This window comes from Dama dama, chromosome 6 (genome assembly GCF_033118175.1).
Source record: "Dama dama isolate Ldn47 chromosome 6, ASM3311817v1, whole genome shotgun sequence".
NCBI lineage: Eukaryota > Metazoa > Chordata > Mammalia > Artiodactyla > Cervidae > Dama > Dama dama.
Window position 1 is genome coordinate 7884416 of NC_083686.1, and position 20705 is coordinate 7905120.

Sequence of the window (20705 nt, forward strand, 5' to 3'; positions counted from 1 at the left end):
AAAATTGTCCCAAGATATTTAAATATGTATTTCTAGTTATCCTACCCTTTCACTGTTGTGAGGTCAAATCCCTCTTCCTCTCCCTTCACTCTTAGTAGATAGCACTTTCTTCTACTTTACAAAAAAAAATTTAAAAAACCAGAAAACTGAAAATATTTAACATTTCCACTATTAACTTATAACTTCCCTTAAGAAATATTTCTGGCAACATTAGCGGAAAGAGTTTCAGTGGAGCAATTAATGTGAAGGAGCCAACGCTGAACTGCCTTTAAGAGTGTTTCTAGAAAAATGTTTCCACCCAAAACATTTCAGGATGAATCAACAAATGAGCAATGAAGACACGGAATATAGGAAAAAAGGAGAAAAAAAAAGTGATAGTATCTCTCTCTTCTGTGTTGTAGGCAGAAAGTGGGTTTGTGGGCTTGTTTAGTCCTCATCCTGCTTGACCTCTTTGGTAGAACTAGACTGCGGTGGTGTCTTGCATCTCCACTCCGTTTTTTTCTCATTTTGGTCTTACCTCTCTAGCTTTATTTGCCCAATCATTAAATGTTGGAGTTTCCTGGGGATCATGCAAAGACTCTTCTAGTCTTTCAACACTTATCCCCTAGACAATTGTGCTTCTTTTCTGAGTGGTCCTCTCTTCAGATATCCAGATCACCCAACTGACCACTGGACATCTTTCCTTGGATTTCTACAGATGCTCAAAATCTCTGAGTCTACTTGCTGTCCTTTGGGAAACAGTCTAAGCTCTAGCTTGCATAACTGGGGCTCAGCCCTTCCCTTCCTTCTCATCTAGTGCTATTCACACTCTTGGTCCAGACCCTGTTTGGGTCTCCAGGTGCCCAAACTGTTTTCACTCCAGTTCTCCAAAGGTGCCTCAAGTTTTCTTGTGCATGTCCCACTGCCTGGAGCCTCTTCTCATCCCATCAGTGAGCTTCTTGGCTTCTGTTCATGCATCAGTTCCTAAGAGAAGCTTTCTTTGACTCCCTGGGGGGAGGTAAGCTTCCCTGTCTTACATTCCTTAGCATATTTCTGCATCACACACTTACACGTTTCTGACTATGTTTCAAACTCTATATTCTTTATGCAAACTATAAATTCCACAAAAGTGATGCTCATGGGTGACTTACTGCGAAGTCCCTAGTCCCTTGTGTTGGTAGACACTAGAATCCCCACACTCACGTTGCTCTGAGGCAGAACCTACATCAGGAACACTCTGGCCTCTCTCTTGCCCATTCGCCTTTCTACCCCCACGCATATTTTGTAGGGAACAGGGACGAGACCTGGCTAACTGAGACATTTGGGAGAATAACTGGGAGAAATACCACTCTCCTGCTTTGGGAATTTGGAACGGACTAAATGCAGCATCTTCCAACAGCTTCAACGGGCTATACTTATCTTCATCTCATCTTCTTTAATCTACATCTCAACTAATTTCAAGCTCAGGCAGAGAATAGGAATTTTATTTATTCAGCACCCCAAAACAGCAAAATAACCCAGTCTTGGCCCATGGTAGCTATGTACTTGAATAAACTTATAAAAGAATTTGCTAATGAATTAAGTTTGAGGTTATGAAATATTGGGAGAATCAAAGGGGACTTTAGAATAAAAGAAGAATAAAAACAGTATGATCTAGAGGAAGTAGAGAAGGCAGAACTTAACTAGAAGCAGAAAAGAAGGTAAATTATGAAATTATGCTAGAATATTTACTGCAGATTATTTTATTAATTTTCAAAGCAGCCCTCAGTAGAAAATAGACAAAAGGAGACATAATTAAAATACTAGTCAACATGAATTTTTTTTTTAAAGGTGGAGAAAGGATCTATTTTTTCAAGATAGAATATTAAGGGGCAGAGCTCTAGATAAAAATCAGATATCATAGAGTTTCAATGACTTAAAGGCCATGTAGTACATTTTGCTTATTGAAAGATGAGAAAAGAGATTCTCAAGGCACAACACAAGCTGAAGCAAATCTGAGACTATGGTCAGGTCCTTTGACGCTCAGCTCAAAGCCGTTTTGTTCCCTCACACTGACTTTGTTAAAATGTGAGGAAAAGAAAGTTCAAAAAGAAGGATATACTGGGAGACTGGGAAAACCAGATGAATGATGTAAAATGTATCATGGGGTGAGAGAGCTGAATTAAGGAAGTGAAAGAACTCATTTCTAATTCATAGATGTTTTATTTTATTCAGCATTTAGTATCTGTGATTTAATGGTGGTTTGACACATAGAACAGGAAAGTAGAAAATAATGAAAATACGATGCTGGAAAGATCATCCATCAATCTGAAATATAGAGTCCTGGCAGGTCTACACTCAGGATCAAAAGTCTTTGTTTGGAACAGTCCAGTATGCTCAACCAAATACCAATATTTCATAGTCCTTTCATCTAAATTACAAAAAGAAATGTCATCTGCCCATAACATGCACCCTATTGTGGTCTGCCTTCCAAAGGAAAAATAGAGCAGCCAAAAGTCAAAGGAATCAGCATGTTATTTGGGGGAAACGTGGCTCTTTTTTCATTTTCCAAAAGAAGCAACAGAGTGAGAGCTAAGTAAAAATGAGGTTTATTTGAAAGTCAAACTGACTTCATCAATCATGTCCTTTAGTACATCTATTTGTTCATGTTGTCAGATAACAATATGGAGCCATTAAAATAGCACAGGACTTATATTTTTTCTGGGTTTAGTTTGGCTGTGCTGCATGAACAGTGTATTAAAGGCTTATAATGCACCACACATGATCTTGGACTTTGTGTTCATATGGTTCTTGTTATCAAATAGAATGTGGTGTTTGGGGGAAGGCAAAGAACCTGAACACAGGTGCACTAAATACTGTCATTGAGAGCTTATTCAAATAAGCACAGAACCAGGCAAGCTTTCCAGATGGCTCAGCAGGTAAAGAATCTGCCTGGCAATGTCGGAGACACAGGAGACGCAGGTTTGATCCCTGGGTCAGGAAGATCGCCTCAAGTAGGAAATGGCAACCCACTCTAGTAGTCTTGCCTGGGAAATACCATGGACAGAGGAGCCTGGTGAGCTATAGTTCATGGAGGACGGGAGACAGAGTTGAATAAGACTTTTAGCGACTGAGCACCCACAGATAGAGCCAGGAAGAGAACATTGGTTAATAAGGATTGTTAAAGTTTTTTATGAGCTGTTGTTATCTGCCAGATATTTCTCTTAAGATTTTCACATAGATTTCCTCATTTAATCTTTATTACAATCTCTTGAAGATTGCTTTTCAGGAGTGGAAATTCTGGGGCAGGGATGGGGTAGATAACTTGACCCAATTTCCAGAGCTATGGAGATACTTACTACATCCCGAGAACTTCATAAACATGACTTTGAATTTACTCAGCACTCTGTAATGACCTGTATGGGAAAAGAATCTAAAAATGAGTGGATATATTTTATATATGTGTATAGCTGAGTCACTTCAGTGTACAGCAGGGAGTAACAAAACATTGTAAATCAGACTCCAACATAAATAAGTAAATAAGTATGACTTTGTTTACACAGAAGTTATACAAAATAAATGAGGTTTTATCTTACCTAAAATAGAGCTGTATTACATGTGTCTTAGTTATATAACTTCTGAGGGCTTGTGTAAGCTACAAAATTAGAAATTTCTGGGGAGTAATGTATGCACTTCTCCCTAAACCACCCACGTGCAGCAAAGAGAAATTTCATGATGGAGGTGATATCGAACTTAGCTCGTGAATTTTGAAAAGGCAATTGATAAAGAGAGGAGGGAAGATAATGGGAAAGCAGAAACATCTGAGGAGAAGCAGGAAGGCTGCTGTGGCTCCTTGTCAGGTCAGAGATGAGCTTGACAAAGTAAGCAGGAACCGATTGGCAAAGGTCTTGAATGTAAGGCTAAGTAGCAGGAACAATCGCAGAGTTCTGAAGGCTCTAATTTGTCCTGAATTGATGACCGGCTAGTTCTAAATTGAACCCAGGCTTCCCATTGTTCCGAATAGATCTACTCTTGGCAATGCTTCAATCCAAGTACCTCTTAGAAGTTCATTAAAAAAAAATCTCAAAAGCTTTTTTCAAACACCAAAAGGCCTCAGCACTCCATTTAAATGTAAATACTTTTGAGAGTTTAAATTCTAGGATTTAAGAGTGAATGGGGGAAAGGGCTTGGAAATAGATGCTGTTTGGGAAAAAAAAGAAAAGGAAAAGTTATGAACAGTGTGGGACCTGGGGAAGACTGGAAGGCATTCGCTGCTGCAGGTCTTTGCAAATCATCTGAGCATCACTGCAGTTCTCTCTAATGCTGATCATAAGTCAGGGAATTCAGAAGCTGACATCAGAGGGAAGAGTGCTGGACATCAAATACAAGAGAATAAAAACCACAGAGTGAAAGCTCAGCTGGGTTTGGGCAGCGTTATGCTTCCAGGTGGCTGTGTGTGTTAGAAATCTGTCAGGTCTGGATCTGTGATGAAGGGGTGACTGAACCGACTCCGGTCTAGAGAGAGGCCCTGGTCCAGATGGTGCTCATGCCTACGTGGGGATGATCCTAATCTTTCTTCTGCTTCTGAGTAACATTCGTGTCAGTGCATCCTTCAGCAGGAAGTTAGTCTAATAGAATATTATCTTGGAGACAAAGGAGATAATGGCTGATGAGCTGTTTCTTTCTTTTTCTTTTTTTTAATATCGCCACTTTGAAATCAGAGTGCAGAGAAACTAAAAAGGCAAGGCTAAAATGTAAACTTGCTATTATTTATAATGAGGAAATATACACAATGAATATTTCTAATGCTCACTCTTTCATCTCTAACACAAATTATGAGACATTTAACTTTTATTTTATTAAATTCTATAGTGTTTATAGAACATACAAGCAATACACAATTTTCTGCTCTTTATATAATGTTTTGGAGGAGGAAATGGCAACCTATTCCAATATTCTTGCCTAGAAAATGCCATGGATAGAGGAGCTTGGCAGGCTACAGTCCATGGGGTCTCAAAATAATCGGACATGACTGAGTGACTAAACAGCAAACAAAAATATAAGGTTTATGTTATGTTAAACACCCACATTGTTTATATTATTTAAAAAGCTATAAAATATAGCTTTTGATCATAAAATATATAATTATTAACTACTTTTAGAGGATAAGAAATGAGCAATAAATAACAATTTGTTTATAAACATAGCATGAAGAAATAATAGTTGTTAATATGTTCATTCAAATTTTTCTAGTCTTATACCATAAACATATTAATTTACACACAAAATCATTCACAAAACTGAAATCATGCCATAAGTAAATTGTGTTGAAAGATGTATATTGTTTGTATATTTCTATAAAACAATGTAGAGTTTTATAATATAATATACTATTATTTTGTACAGAAGAACTGTACAAAAAAGATCTTAATGACCCTGATAACCACTATGGTGTGATCACTCACCCAGAGCCAGACATCCTGGATTGTGAAGTGCAGAGGGACTCAGGAAGCACTGCTGTTAATAAACCTAGGGTAGGTGATGAAATTCCAGAGCTATTTCAAATCCTAAAAGATGATGCTATCAAAGTACGACACTCAATATGTCAGCAATTCTGGAAAACCCAGCAGTGGCCACAAGACTGGAAAAGGTCAAGCCTCATCCCAATTCCCAAGAAGGGTAGTACTAAAAAATGTTCAAACCACTGGTCAATTGCACTCATCTCCCATGCTAGTAAGGTTATATCCAAAATCCTGCATGCCAGACTGCAGCATTACATGAACCAAGAACTTACAGATGTCCAAGTTGGGTTTAGGAACAGCAGAGGAACCAGACACCAAATTGCCAACATATGCTGGATCATAGAGAAAGCAAGGGAATTCAAGAAGAAAACGTCTATTTGTTTCATTGACTACTCTAGAGCCTTTGACTGTGTGGATCACAACAATCTGTGGGAAACTCCTAAAGAAATGGGAATACCAGGCCATCTTACCTGTCTCCTGAGAAACCTGTGTGCAGGTCAAGAAGCAACAGTTAGAACCTTGTATGGAACAACTGACTGGTTCAAAATTGAGAAAGGAGTATAACAAGACTGCATATTGTCACCCTGTTTATCTAACTTATTCACAGAGCACATCATGAGAAATGCCAGGCTGGATGAGGTCCAAGCTGGAACCAAGATTGCCAGGAGCAATATCAACACTCTTAGATATGCAGATGATACCACTCTAACGGCAGAAAGTGAAGAGGAACTAAAGAGCCTCTTGTTGAGGGTGAAGGAGGAGAGTGCAAGAGCTGGCTTAAAACTCAATATTAAAAAAAATCTAAGATCATGGTATCCGGTCCCATCACTTCATGGCAAATAGAAGGAGAAAAGGTGGAAGTAGTGACAGATTTCCTCTCCTTGGGCTCTCAAATCACTGCGGGTAGTGACTGCAGCCAGGAAATTAGAAAATGATTGCTTCTTGGTAGGAAAATTATGACAAACCTAGGCAGTGTGTTAAAAAGCAAAGACATCACTTTGCCAACAAAGGTCTGTTAGTCAAGGCTGTGGTCCTCCCAGTGGGCATGTGTGGTTGTGAGAGCAGTGCCATAAAGAAGGAAGAGCACCAAAGAATTGATGCTTTCCAACTGTGTGTTGGAGAAGACTCTTGAGAGTCCCTTGGACTGCAAGGAGATCAAACCAGTCCATCCTAAAAGAGATCAACCCTGAACACTCTTTGGAAGGACTGATGCCAAAGCTGAAGCTCCAACACATTGGCCACCCAATGTGAATAGTTGACTCTTTGGAAACCACTCTGATGCTGAGAAAGATTGAAGGCTGAAGGAGAAGAGGGTGACAGAGGATGACATGGGTCAATGGCAATACTGATGCAACTGACTGCAGCTTGGGCAAACTCTGGGAGATGGTGGGGGACAGGCTGGCATGCATGTTGCAGTCCATGAAGTCGACAAGAGTTGGACATGACTTAGAGACTAAACAACAACAACAACAACAAACTATTTTTACTTTAAAAATAGAAAAAAAAAAACACTATTAGAAATGGATTTGAGGCTTCCCACATGACTCTAGTGGTAAAGAACCCGCCTGCCAATGCAGGAGACATAAGAGACACGGATTGGATCCCTGGGTCAGGAAGATCCCCTGGAGGAGGGCATGGAAACCCACTCTAGTATTCTTGCCTGGAAAATCCCATGAACAGAGGTGCCTGGCGGGCTACAGTTCATGGGGTTGAAAAGAGTGAACACTACTGAGTGACTCTCACTTTTGAACTTCATATCAATATCCCTCATCCCCAACAGTCTCCAGAGTTGGGAGCTAGAAAGAGTTTATACTCAGAAATTAGATGAGAGTCTGGAAAACGATGAGAGAATCTGCCATCTTTTAAAAACTTAAAACTTTAAAAGCCAGAATTTTTGTATTGAGTCAGAATGTCCCTGAAAATAATATGGTTTCATGTAGGAAGCATCGAGCCTTATGACACAGCATTATATGGTGGACACAGCAAACACAGGAAAAAGTCTGAACTTTGGCATAAACATCCCTGGTCTTTATGTCCAGGTCACTTAACATCCTTGATCTGAATTTTAAGACCTTAGTTTACATATTTCTGAAATACACAAACAAAAAATTTTGTAAAGAAGGAGTAATGCTTCCAATAATCCTATAATTCAAAGAGACCCACTTTCCACATGTTGATGTTTTTATGTACAATTAAATATTCAAAGTGGGAATAATATGAATACTGTCTTATTTTCTTCTTTTATAGGTTATTTGGTCTTTATTCTTTTTTCAGGGCTTCCCTGGTGGCTCAGCTGGTAAAGAACCTGCCTGCCATTGCTGGAGACACATTAGACATGGGTTCAAACCCTGGGTCACAAAGATCTTCTGGAGGAGCAAATGACAACCCACTCTAGTAGTCTATTCTGGAAAGTTCCATGGACAGAGGAGCCTGGTGGACTACAGTCCATGGAGTCACAAAGATGGATGTTACTGAACATGTGTGTGCACACACATACACACACACATACATTCTCTTTTGAAAAATCATGCATCGTTTTTGTCCTGTCTATACAATATCATTTGTTGAATTGTTCCTCTACTGTTAAATTCATAGGTTTGTTACCAGCGTTAATTATTGTAAAAAAATAATAATCTGATGAATATAATAGATGTATCTTTGTCTCAATTCCTAAACTAATCCAAGATAGATTCCAAGAGTCCTTACAGACTTAAAAAGTAACTGTTAGTAAAAGTATTGATAAATACTGGCAAATTATTTTTTTTAAATATTGCTCAATTTTACATTCTTACTGGTCATGATTAAGGAATGTCTCAATACACACCTTCAGTGTGACTGTTAATGTTTTTCAAACTGCTACTCTGAGTGGAAAATATGACATTTTCTGATTGTCACACTTGTTTGATTGTTAGTAATATTGAATATTTATTTTATATCTTTACTGGACATTTGCATTTCTCCTGCTGTGAAATTTTTGTTTATATACTTTGTCCATTTATCAACCTTGGTGTTAGAATTTTTAATATAATTTCACAAAGTGTGAAGGCCTTCTCTGATAGCTCAGTTGGTAAAGAATCCACCTACAATGCAGGAAACCCAGGTTAGATTACTTAGTCGGGGAGATCTGCTGAAGAAGGGATAGGCTACCCACTCCAGCATTCTTGGGCTTCCCGTGTGGCTCAGCTGGTAAAGAATCCGCCCGCAATGTGGGAGACCTGGGTTCCATCCCTGGGTTGGGAAGATCCCCTGGAGAAGAGAAAGTCTACTCACTCCAGTATTCTGACTTGGAGAATCCTATGGACTGCATAGTCCATGGGGTCGCAGAGTCTGACACGACTGAGCGACTTTCACTTTCAAAGATACTATGAATAATTTGCGTGTGTGTATGTGTGTGTGTGTGTGTGTGTGTGCGCGCGTGTGTGTGCGTGCACATGCGCTCAGTCACCTCAGTCCTGGGCTCCTCAGTCCATCGAATTCTTCAGACAAGAAAACTGGAGTGAGTTGCCATGCCCCACTCCAGGGGATCTTCACAACCCAGGGATCAAACCCAAGCCTCCTGTGTGTCCTGCATTGCAGAATTCTTTACTAATGAGCCACCATCCAATAGTAATTGAGTAATTAATTAATTTTAGAAAATATAAAAATAAATAGGCAATAAAACTTTTATCTGTCAACTTACCATGTGATAATGATAGCTATTAATATGCCAGTTCATATTTTTAAAGTCCTAGGCCATAAAAACACTCACTCACATACACATTCACTCACAGGCAACTCTACAAAGCTGGAATCATGCCATACATAAAAATGTGTCTCCATCCATTGACTTTCTTTTTTTTTTCCCATCCATTGACTTTTAATCTCTATGTGTCTTTATGGGGGGGGGGGGGGGGGGTTCTTGTAGACAAAATATGGCTGTATCTTGTTTGATCCACTCTTTTAATTGATGCATTTAGACCATTGACGTTTGAACTGATTATTGATATGGTTGGATTAATATGTCATACTCATTACTGTTTTTTATTCATTGACCTTGTTCTTGTCTTTATCTTCCTATCTTTAGTGGCTTTAAGAGCATTTTTAATTCACGTTTCTCTCTTTTCTGAGCTTATTGGTTATACTTCTTTTCTAAGTAGTGTCCTAGAATTTGCAATATACATTTATATAGATTAAAAAAAACTGATCAGTTAATCCAAGAAAGAAATGAACATTTTTATTTGGGCAAAACTGAGGATTACAACCCAGGAACAGCCTCTCAGAAAGCTCCTAAGAACTGCTTCCCTATTAGAAGTCAAAGCACAGTTATGTAAATTGTTGAGACAGAGGGCTGTATGTTAAATTATGAAATATTGACAGTTTACACAATCCAGATCTGCACATGCAAATCGAGGAGTGAGTCATGGGTCATCATGGCCCCTTATAAGATTAAGAAGGAAGGCTATCTCCTAAGGAGTTATTTTGTTGATGCTAAGAGACTGGTGCTCTTTATGGTTGAGCAGGTATTTCTGCCAACGGGGAGCTTTGGTCAATGCATAATGCATGTACACAATGCACAGTAGAGCCAGGATGGCAAAAGGCTGGAAGAGTTTTGTAATGTTTAAATTTCCCTGATTTTCCTTAGAATATTCCCAGGTGGCTTAGTGGCAAAGGATCCACTTGCCAGTGCAGAAGACACGAGTTTGATTCTTGGGTCAGGAGGGCCCTCTGGAAAAGGGAATGGCAACCCACTCCAGTATTTTTGCCTGGAGAATCCCATGGACAGAGGAGCCTGGTGGGTGACTTTCCATGGGTCACAGAGAGTTAGACATGACATAACAACTGAACAATAAAAAAAATACATTTTTTTTAAAATTTTTATTTTTATCATGGACAACTAATCCAAGTCTACTTTCAAATAACGCTAAGCTACTTCAGGGGTAATATATACTCTCTATACACTAATACTCACTAATTAGTACTCTAATATGTGTTTTCCGTTGGCCCAGTGGTAAAGAATCTACCTGCCAATGCAGGAGACATAAGAGATGTGGGTTCAATCCCTGGGTCAGAAAGATCTCCTGGAGGAGGGTATGGCAACCCACTCCAGTATTCTTGCTTGGAGAATCCCATGGACAGAGGAGCCTGGCAGGCTACAGTCCACGGGGTTGCAAAGAATCAGACATGACTGAGTGATTAACGTACACACACAACCTAATTATCAGTGAATCTCACTTCCACAGCCAAAATTATGTTCTTCAGAATTGGTAAGAATAAGAAAGTATCCTGGAAGATGAGGATATTTCCAGATAAAATAGATACTATTCTTCATGAAATTAACAGAAAAAAATTGCTGGAAACTTAATGGAAGCTCTATGCATTAAGTCAACTCACTGAGGAAAAAAGAAAAGACCACGTGCCTGTGGAGTTTGTCTCTTAGAAGAAAAGCTTGCAAAACTAGCCCCTCACTTGATATTTTTCAGTGGAAAGGCAAGATGAGTGTCTTGGCTATTGTTAAATGAAGAGCTTGCAACTATCCATTCTTAATATTTGACAGCATCTCAGAATTCAATTACATGTCCTTTGGAGTCTTAGCATCTTCCGAGTGTTCTATTTTAGTGGACAGAGAAATGGTTTGTAAGTCAGGAGAGATAGATTCCAAGCTCAGCTGTATCATTAGCTGACCTTGGGGCAATCCATTTCTCCTCTACATGCATTCATTTCTTCCTCTGGAAAATAAGGTCTTGGATCTAGATAAGTACTATAATGTGTTTGAGCTTCTATATATTAAAAGAAATAAATATCCTTAAGAGTGAGAGATTCAAGTAAATTCATCCTTTTTCTTGAACTACACAGAACAGGTCACATAGATTATCTGGTTTAAACAAAAGAAGCTGGCTTTGGAGTCTGTCTGAGTCATTTCCCTTCTAAGCCCCAGGGGCTTCATTGTAGAATAAGGGAACTGAACTCGACAACCTCAGTGTATTTTAGATGAAATGGTGGTTCTTGAGCTCAAGATAATGATGCTGAATAGGTTGGGATTGGAGAGCTCTTTAGCTTTGTCAGTTTATAATCCATTCATATATTAAGTAAATACTGTCCTGACCCAAAGTACTCAGCCCAAACATTTAAGGCACTATTTCTCTACTTGTTTCTGCTTTCTAGTTTAGCCAGTCTTGACCATTTCAGTGTCTGCGTGGCAAGATAATAGAAAATTAGAGAAAAAGAGAGCTGGGGGCGCCAGTATTTCTTACCCTGCATCTAAGCATGAGCAGTAATAGGGACGCAGGAGATGCGGATTTGATCCCTGGGTGGGGAAGATCCCCTGGAAGGAGGCGTGAAAATCCACTCCAGAATTCTTGCCTGGAGAATCCCAGGATCAGAGGGACCTGCCTGGCTATGGTTCATTGGATCACAAAGAGTTGGACATGACTGAAGCAACTTAGCATGCATGCACGCATGTCAAAAGATCATCTCTCCTAATGCTCTCTTCTGTTTTATTTTAGCTACCATTTAGAGGATATCTATTATCTGCTGTGTATTACACTAAGCCCTTTCTGTATACCATCCCATTCAAGCCACCTGAACAATCCTGAGATATTATTATTATAACCCCATTTTGCAGTAGAGAAAATTAAGGCTGGGAGTAGTTTACCTGCTAACCGAGGTCACGAAGGTAGTACCAGGCATCGAGTTGCAGAACCAAGCTTCAAAATCAGATTTTTGAAACCTAGGCTGTACTGCCACTACATTGTCTTGCCTTTACTCCACATAATTTTTTTTGAACATGAAACATTCTTTATGATTATTCTCACTTGTTTTGCAGTCTCTCTCATTATCTGAGCTTCTACTATGCAAATATTTGCTGTAGCAATTTGCAAAAATATTTTACTAAGATCATCCAAATTGAACACCCACTCTAACAAAATTGTCATGCCTGAATGCATTCACATTGTTTGCAAATCTAGGTTGGAGGAAGCCCTGTGCTAAAAACTCTCTCAGCTGCTCTTCCCACAGGACCTAGGGAATGGCTTATATTGCTTAAATGTGCCATGTCTTACTAATATCATCTTCCTACATTATTAACTGAAAATGATTTAAAGAAAGTGCAAAGCACAATGAATAAAATGAGAAAAATAAACAGAAAATTAATTAACTAATTAATTATTGAAAGAACCTAGAAAAGCCTATGCTTTAGAAAAGTTGGAAGTAGTTAAGTGAATTGCGAAAAAAGAAAGCCATTATTCTCTTCTAAACATATTCCAGTAAGATTGCCACCCTTTCCACCCATGTGACAAAGGTAATCAATATCACCAAGAACTCCACATTGCCAAAATGAACTGTTAACATTTAACCACTGTTTTACTCAGCCCCTCCCTTACTGTGAGTGAACAGAACTGTTTGGTCTCTCTTTCTTGAAACAACCTTTTCACTTAGCACATTCTCCTGGTTCTCTTCTTCCTTCACTGACTCCCACTTCTGATCTTTCCAACTTCTGAACTCTAGAGGGACCCAGATGTTAGTTCCTGGACTTTATTTCTTCTCCATGTTTCCTCCCAAGGTAACCTCATCCAATGTAAATACTGTCTATAAACAGATGACTATTAAATCTCAGTCTTCAATCTGACATCCTTATTGCACTTCATTGCAGCTCTCTGTATCTTGTATTCCTATCGGCTCTGTAGAAGAAAAAAAAAAATTGGTAGCATTTAATAATTTTAATGGTGCAGATTCTCCTAATGCATGACCAATTTTAAGCCACAACTGTGACACTCTCTTGAACCAGTAGTATTTGGTTCCACATAACCAGTGCATGTATCCAAATGTGTGCTTGGAATCTCCCTTTGGAAGTCAAGAAGGCTTTTCATACATACAATCAAAACACAGTTCTTAAGTTCTCCCTTTCCTAAACTTACTCTTCCAATAGCTTTCTTTTTCCTCTTAAATAGTTCCACCGTTTACCCAATTTCTTATTTAATATTCTTCATGGGCAGAATCTACCACTTTTTGTGTTAACCTACATTTTAAAAGGCTGTGGTATGGTTTTTCCAACCTGCTAGAAATCGAGAGGCACAATAATTCTGGGATATCAGTTGCTGACCCAGTTTTCTCCCCAAGTAAGTATGTAAACTTGCAGACTCAGAATTTGGTTTTAGAAAGAATAACATTCAACATTAGAGAACGTCTCTTAGAAAGCAGTGCACGCAGTATTAATGGAACTGTTTATAGAAGCATGACGTAAGGTCACGTACAAAACAGAAATGGGAGTGTGAAAATTGAACTCTACACTTCCTGTAATACTTATCCTTGGAAGAGTGACACAACTTTGCTACTCCCACAGGGATTTGGGGGAACCAAGGAAAGCCATGCTGACTTAGCGCTACATCTGTTTCTGCCCCGTTTGGCTACATCATTGGTAATAGATTAAATAGTTAATGTAATCATTCTCTTGTTTGCATATATGCTCGTGTGAGCATGTGTTTTCATCATGCAAAGTCACACTTCAACAGAAAACCTCTCCTCCATATATAAGCAGAATCAGAAATTAGAAATAAACCTGGATTGTCCATATTTTTATTATTAAAAAAAAATCTAAGCATACAGAGAATTTTACAAGATAGTATAATAATATATTAAAAAAGGAGATTTAACACGTGATATCAATTTTGAGCCCTGATAGCTCAGTTGATAAAGAATCCTCCTGCAATGCAGGAGACCCTGGTTCAATTCCTGGGTCAGGAAGATCTGCTGGAGAAGGGATAGGCTACCCACTGCAGTATTTTTGGGCTTCCCTTGTGGCTCAGTTGGTAAAAGAATCCATCTGCAATGCAGGAGACCTGGGTTTGATCCCTGAGTTGGCAAGATCCCCTGGAGAAGGGAAAGGCTACCCACTCCAGTATTCTGGCCTGGAGAATCCCATTGACTAGATAGTCCGTGGGTCACAAAGAGTCGGACATGACTGAGTGACTTTCACTTTCACTTTATCAGCATGCTTTTATGTAGTTGCAGCTGCTTTGAGTCCTTCCTTGAACCAATTTCTCTCTCTTTTTCTCCAGGTTTAATCATAACTATGAAGGTAATACGTATTCACAGACTTATTCTGACACTGCTTGATAGTCATGTACAAGGTGTGCAGAACTTGGTGCTGCTATATTCTGATTAAATATATGTCTTTCTGAACCTCCAAACCTTCAGAAGCTATTGTTGCATCATTTTTACTGCCAACAATATTTCCAGCCTGGCTCTAGCACGCATCTTTCCATTATGCCCAAATTGCCAGAAATCTTCTTCCCTCTTTAGAAGGCTTTCTTTAGAAAATAAAAAGTTTGTGCTTAGGCATTAAACATAACCAATCCACTACCCTCATACTTTCCTCCTCCTATCTCACTTGAAACCTCATAAGAATTAAAAGTATTCTGGTATGCACTTTCAAACTAGTCTTTCAAAGTACACTGACTTTTGAGTTTCTTTTCTGCTCCAGAGTTCTCTTACATAATCAGAGCTACATTTCAAAAACTTTGCTGTAAGTGTAGCATGCTCAATTTGTTACTGGTGGAGATTTGCTTCTGTGTGAAGTTTCAAATATCCTTATTAACACCTTCCATGGAACAAATAGGAAAAATCCCAGCAATATAATCACACATGCAAAAAATGTAAATAAATAAAAGCTTAAAATAGATACATTATGTTCCATATTAATATATTTGACATTAGTATTATACAGTCATGATGAATTTGTATAAATATTTAAAATGCAAAGGCACATATATAGTTTTTAAAGCACATGTTTTGTTACACATATAAAACTGTGTTCTTGTAACATTCTTTGTTTCCCTCATTTGTGCCTTATATACTGAATTACCTGTCTCAGGTATATGCATACACTATATTATTGATTAGGATGTGGCCCCCATAGAAGAGAGAAGTTTGTCAACTTAATTTATGATTGCTATGCTCTGCTTTGTATTAATTCTTTTAAGATTTAGGTACACAAAATTCATGAAGTTATAAATTTTTAACCCAGGAAGCAAGGTGAACAATGGAAATATCGTAGGAAAAAAAAAAAAGATGTCCAAAAAAAGAAGAAAAAACGCTCTTCAGGAAATCTGAGAGTTTTTACTCTGGTTTGGGAATAGCTGAGGCATGTAAGCACCCAAGAGTCGGGCTTAAGGGAACTACTAGTCATTATATGGGCAAGGAAATAAAATCTAGCAGATTGAATAAAGAAATGTCAAACTTTAGGGTGAAAGATTGAATGTGAGTGGCCAGAAATTCAGCTCATAGATAACTAGAATGAGCACCTCTCCCATCCTTACAACAAGAAAATCTGCTGGGAAAACAGTTTTCTTCCTTTTTTAATTTAGGTGACAAGGACAAATAATTAATCTAACGCATGGAGAGACATGGGACTTCCCTGGTGTCTCAGATGGTAAAGAATCTGCCTGCAATGCAGGAGACCAGGGTTCAAGCCCTAGGTCGGGAAGATCCCCTGGAGAAGGAAATGTCTTCCCCCTCTAGTATCCTTGCCCAGAGAATTCCATGGACAGAGGAGCTTTGTGGGCTAACACTTTTTGGAACTTTTCTGATGGAGAGACACATCAGTAATTAAAAGCAGTACTTAAGCATTTACTTATGTGGCACATTGCCAGTGAATGCTGTTAGAAAGAAAGTGAAAGTGGCTCAGTCATGTCTGACTCTTTGCAACCCCATGGATTATATAGTCCATGAATTCTCCAGACCAGAATACTGGAGTAGGTAGTCTTTCCCTTCTCCAGGGGATCTTCCCAACCCAGGTATCAAACCCAGGTCTCCTGCATTGCAGGTGGATTCTTTACCAGCTGAATCACAAGGGAAGCCCAAGAATAGTGGAGTGGGTAGCCTATACCTTCTCCAGTGGATCTTCCCAACCTAGGAATCGACCCAGGGTCTTCTGCATTGCAGGCAGATTCTTTGCCAACTGAGCTACCAGGGGAATGCTGCATAGATTGACCAAAAAAAAAAAAAAAAAAAAAGTCCACTAGCTCATTTTAATAAATAGCTAAAGGTTGTGTAGATTACTGTGAGAGAGAGTGTGAAGTTACTATGCGCCAAGGACATGGAGATATTAATGCATTCTCCCAGGCTTTTCTAACAGGTGCTCATAAGAGACACACAGGGGAATCCCAGGAAAACTTCCTCCGTGGTCCTGTCTAGGGGAGAGGAATAGGAGTTACCACTGACACTCCACCTAGTCCCAAATCCACTGTCTCAACCTAAGTCGACTTGCATAAAGAAAAGCAACCAAACTTAAGCCCAAGGGCATTGATTGAAACCCACTGAAGCTGAGGGGAAAGGAAATAGTAAAACAAAATCCTATCCTTGAGAAATGACAAAGAATAAGTGCAAGACCCAGTATTATATCTAGAAGAGGAAAGAAACCCTTGTAGAATCCAAACCCACAAGATACAGGTTCACAGTGCCTAAGGGTTCATTAAAACCTCTGAGAATCTCCCCAGAAGCCTCTACCACAAATCAACCAGCGCTGGGTAGAAATAGCATTGGAATACAGTAAGGACTGCTGCAAGAGACAGATTTTCTCTGGAGAGTCGAGTCACTGAAAGACCCAGAGGCATGTGTGGGCTTAGTTGCTTCATTTGTGTCCGACTCTGCGTTCCCATAGACTGTAGACCCCAGACTTCTCTGTCCATGGGATTTCCCCAAGAATACTGGAGTGGGTTGCCGTGCCCTTCTCCAGTGGATCTCCCCAGCCCAGGGATGGAACCCGAGTCTCTTATGTCTCCTGCATTGGCAGGCAGGTTCTTTACCAGCTGATCCTAATGGTGAGAAAACTTCAAACCCAGTAGAAATTCTGAGTGTGTGTGTGTGTGTGTGTGTGTGTGTGTGTGTGTAAGTTGCTTCAATAGTGTCTGACTCTGTGCAACCTGAATAGAATAGCACAAATCACCACATTAAAGAGGTGAGGGGAAGAGAGGTATGATTATCTCCTAACATAAATATTATTGATGTCAGTACCTACTACTCTACATAATATGCCAACTTTTTAATACTCAAAAAACAGTATATATGACTTATAAACAGAAGCTGAATGAACACAGTCTGAAAGCAAGTATCAGAACCAGACTCACATATTCATAGATATTAGAATTAGCAGACAAAATACTTTAAACAATTATGATTAACATATTAAAGCTTCTACTGGAAAAAATTAGGGGACAAAATACAAGATTGGATAAGTAACGTTATCAGATACAGAAGCCATAAGAAAAAATAAATAAACACAAAAACACTGTACCAGATATGGTATCTTCAATGGGCTTACCAATAGACTTGGCACAATTGAGCAAAGAATTGGTGATCTTAAAACAGAATAATAGAATTACCCAAACTGAAATGCAAAGAGGGAAAAAAAAAAAAGTGAAAAAAAAAGGGGACAGAGCATCAGAGAGTTAGAGAGACAATATCAAATGATCTCTAAGATATATTGAATTGGAATAAAATATGAAGAAGAGAAGAAATGCTTGAAGAAATAATGACAGTGAATTTTCCTGAGTTAGCAGAAGATACCAGACCATAAATCCAAGATCAGAGAACATAAAGTAGAATAAATATCAATGAAACTACACATAATTCTATCATAATCATATCATTTACATCTAAAGACAAAAAGAAAAATCTAGAAGGAGTCAGAAAAAAATGTAAGAGAGATTGCAGCAGCAGCAGCAGCTATGACGCTTCAGTCGTGTCCAACTCTGTGCGACCCGTAGACGGTAGCCCACCAGGCTCCTCCATCCCTGGGATTCTCCAGGCAAGAACCCTGGAGTGGGCTGCCATCTCTCTAAGAGAGATTACTGAGAGAGAAACATGTGTAATGATCGTAGCAGACTTTCACAGATCGTGTAGACAGGAAGGTAATGGACTGCCATATTTAAAATACTCAAAGAAAAAAAAATCCCTAAATTCTATATTTAGTGAAAATACTGAAAATTTAAGGAAATGATATTTCATTTCAGGTCCAACATGTAAAGAGCTTTGAAAATCCCTACTTCCATCCTTACAGCAAGAAGAAACTGAACAAATTGAACATCAAGGACTTTTTTTGAATCCATCATTTAACTGAGGTCACAGAACACGGTACTACCTCTAAATCTGGAGAGAGGCGAATCTAGAGGTTTACAGCTGAGATCTGCTTATCTGGAGCAAAGCCACTGGGACTATAAACTGGTGAGGAAATTTAGGGAGTCATTTTGACTAATTTCTAGGGCATAAATATAGATTAGTATGAGGAAGAAACTTGAGGGAACACACATTTAGGAGGGAACCCACCATTCCCCTCTAGGGTTTTACCTCTAGGAATGCCAGCAGGTGCCAACAGTGAAGACTGGAGCTTGTTAAGTGCTCTGGCAGGAGGGGGGAGCGAGTAATCCTTGTGAATTATATGCAGAGTGTTCCCCATAAGATCTACTCTCTAAGGGAAAAGACCATACAGTAACATTTAGTAATTAATAGTAATAGTCCTCAGAACACATTTCAGGAAAGACTTGTTAGAAATGATGTGTATAATTCATCTGGCACAGAGAAATTCCTCAATTCTGGTAACTACTCTTGTAATTATTAGTATGATATCACTTTTTTCTCAACTCCCTGGTTAATAACCTTTGAGTATACACCTAGTTCTATATATTGCCCCCTAAATGTGTAATGTAATATATATGTTTGGGACAAAAATAAAATTCAACATCCTTATAGGAAAAGCTAGTGTGGTAAACACTACGGTATTAGGAGATCTGGGGTAAACTTCTGACTTCCCTGAAAAAAATGCCTTTTCAAAATACCTTTGCTGCCAAAGTCAGATGAAAATATATTTAAGAGCACAAAAAAATATTGGTAAGCTCACTGATATACTTCTTTTAATAACAGCTCAGTTTTCTAGGAAGAAAGAAGTTTTAATTGGTTTCTAGTTAAATAGATGGTGGCATGATCAGTGGCCAAGTCATGCAGAGTTCCAGACAATAGCGAGGAGAGATAAGAAAGCCTTCTGAAGTGAACAGGGCAAAGAAATGGAGGAAAACTACAGAATAGGAAAAACTAGAGAGCTCTTCAAGAAACTTGGAGACATCAAGGAAACATTTCATGAAAAGATGGGCACAACAAAGGACAGAAACCACAAGGATCTTAGAGAACCAGAAGCAGTTAAGAATAGGTGGCAAGAATACACAGAAGAACTACACAAAAAAGGTCTTAATGACCCAGATAACCATGATGCTGTGGTCACTCACTTAGAGCCAGACATCCTGGAGTGTGAAGTCAAGTGGGCCTTAGGAAGCATTATTACAAACAAAGCTAGTGCAGGTGAAGGAGTTCCATCTGAGCTACTTAAAAATCCTGAAAGATGATGCTGTTAAAGTGCTGCACTCAATATGTCAGCAAATTTGGAAAACTCAGTAGGGGCCACAGGGCTGGGAAAGGTCAGTTTTCTTTCCAATCCCAAAGATATTCAATGCCAAAAACTGTTCAAACTACTGTACAATTGCACTCATTCCACATGCTATTATTAGCAATACCAGGGTTATGCTCAAAATCCTTCAAGCTACACTTCAGCAATAGTGAACCAAGAACTTCCAGATGTACAAACTGGGTTGAGAAAAGGCAGAGGACCCAGATTTCAAATTATCAACATTCATTGGGTCGTGGAGAAAATAAGAGTTCAAGAAAAGCATCTACTTCTGCTTCATTGATTATACTAAAGCCTTTGACTGTGGACAATTCTTAAAGAGATAGGAATACCAGACCACCTTTCCTGTCTCCTGAGAAATATGTATGTGGTTGAGAAACAACAGGTAGAACCAGATGAGGAACTGTTGTCTGGTTCAAAACTGGGAAAGGAGTATAACAAGGCTATATATTATCACCCTGCTTATTTAACTACTATGCAGAGTACATCATGCAAAATGCCAGGGTGGATGAATCACAAGCTGGAATCAAGACAGCTGGGAGAAATATCAACAATCTCAGATATGCAGATGATACCACTCTAATGGCAGAAAGTGAAAAGGACCTAAGGAGCCTCTTGATGAAAGTGAAAGAGTAGAGTTAAAAAGTTGGCTTAAAATCCAACATTAAAAAAAAAAAACAAAAAACTAAGTTCATGGCTCTGGTCTGATCACTTCATGGTGAATAGAAGGAGAAAAAGTGGAAGCAGTGACAATTTGGGGGGCGGGGGATAGCTCCAAAATTACTGTGTATAGTGAC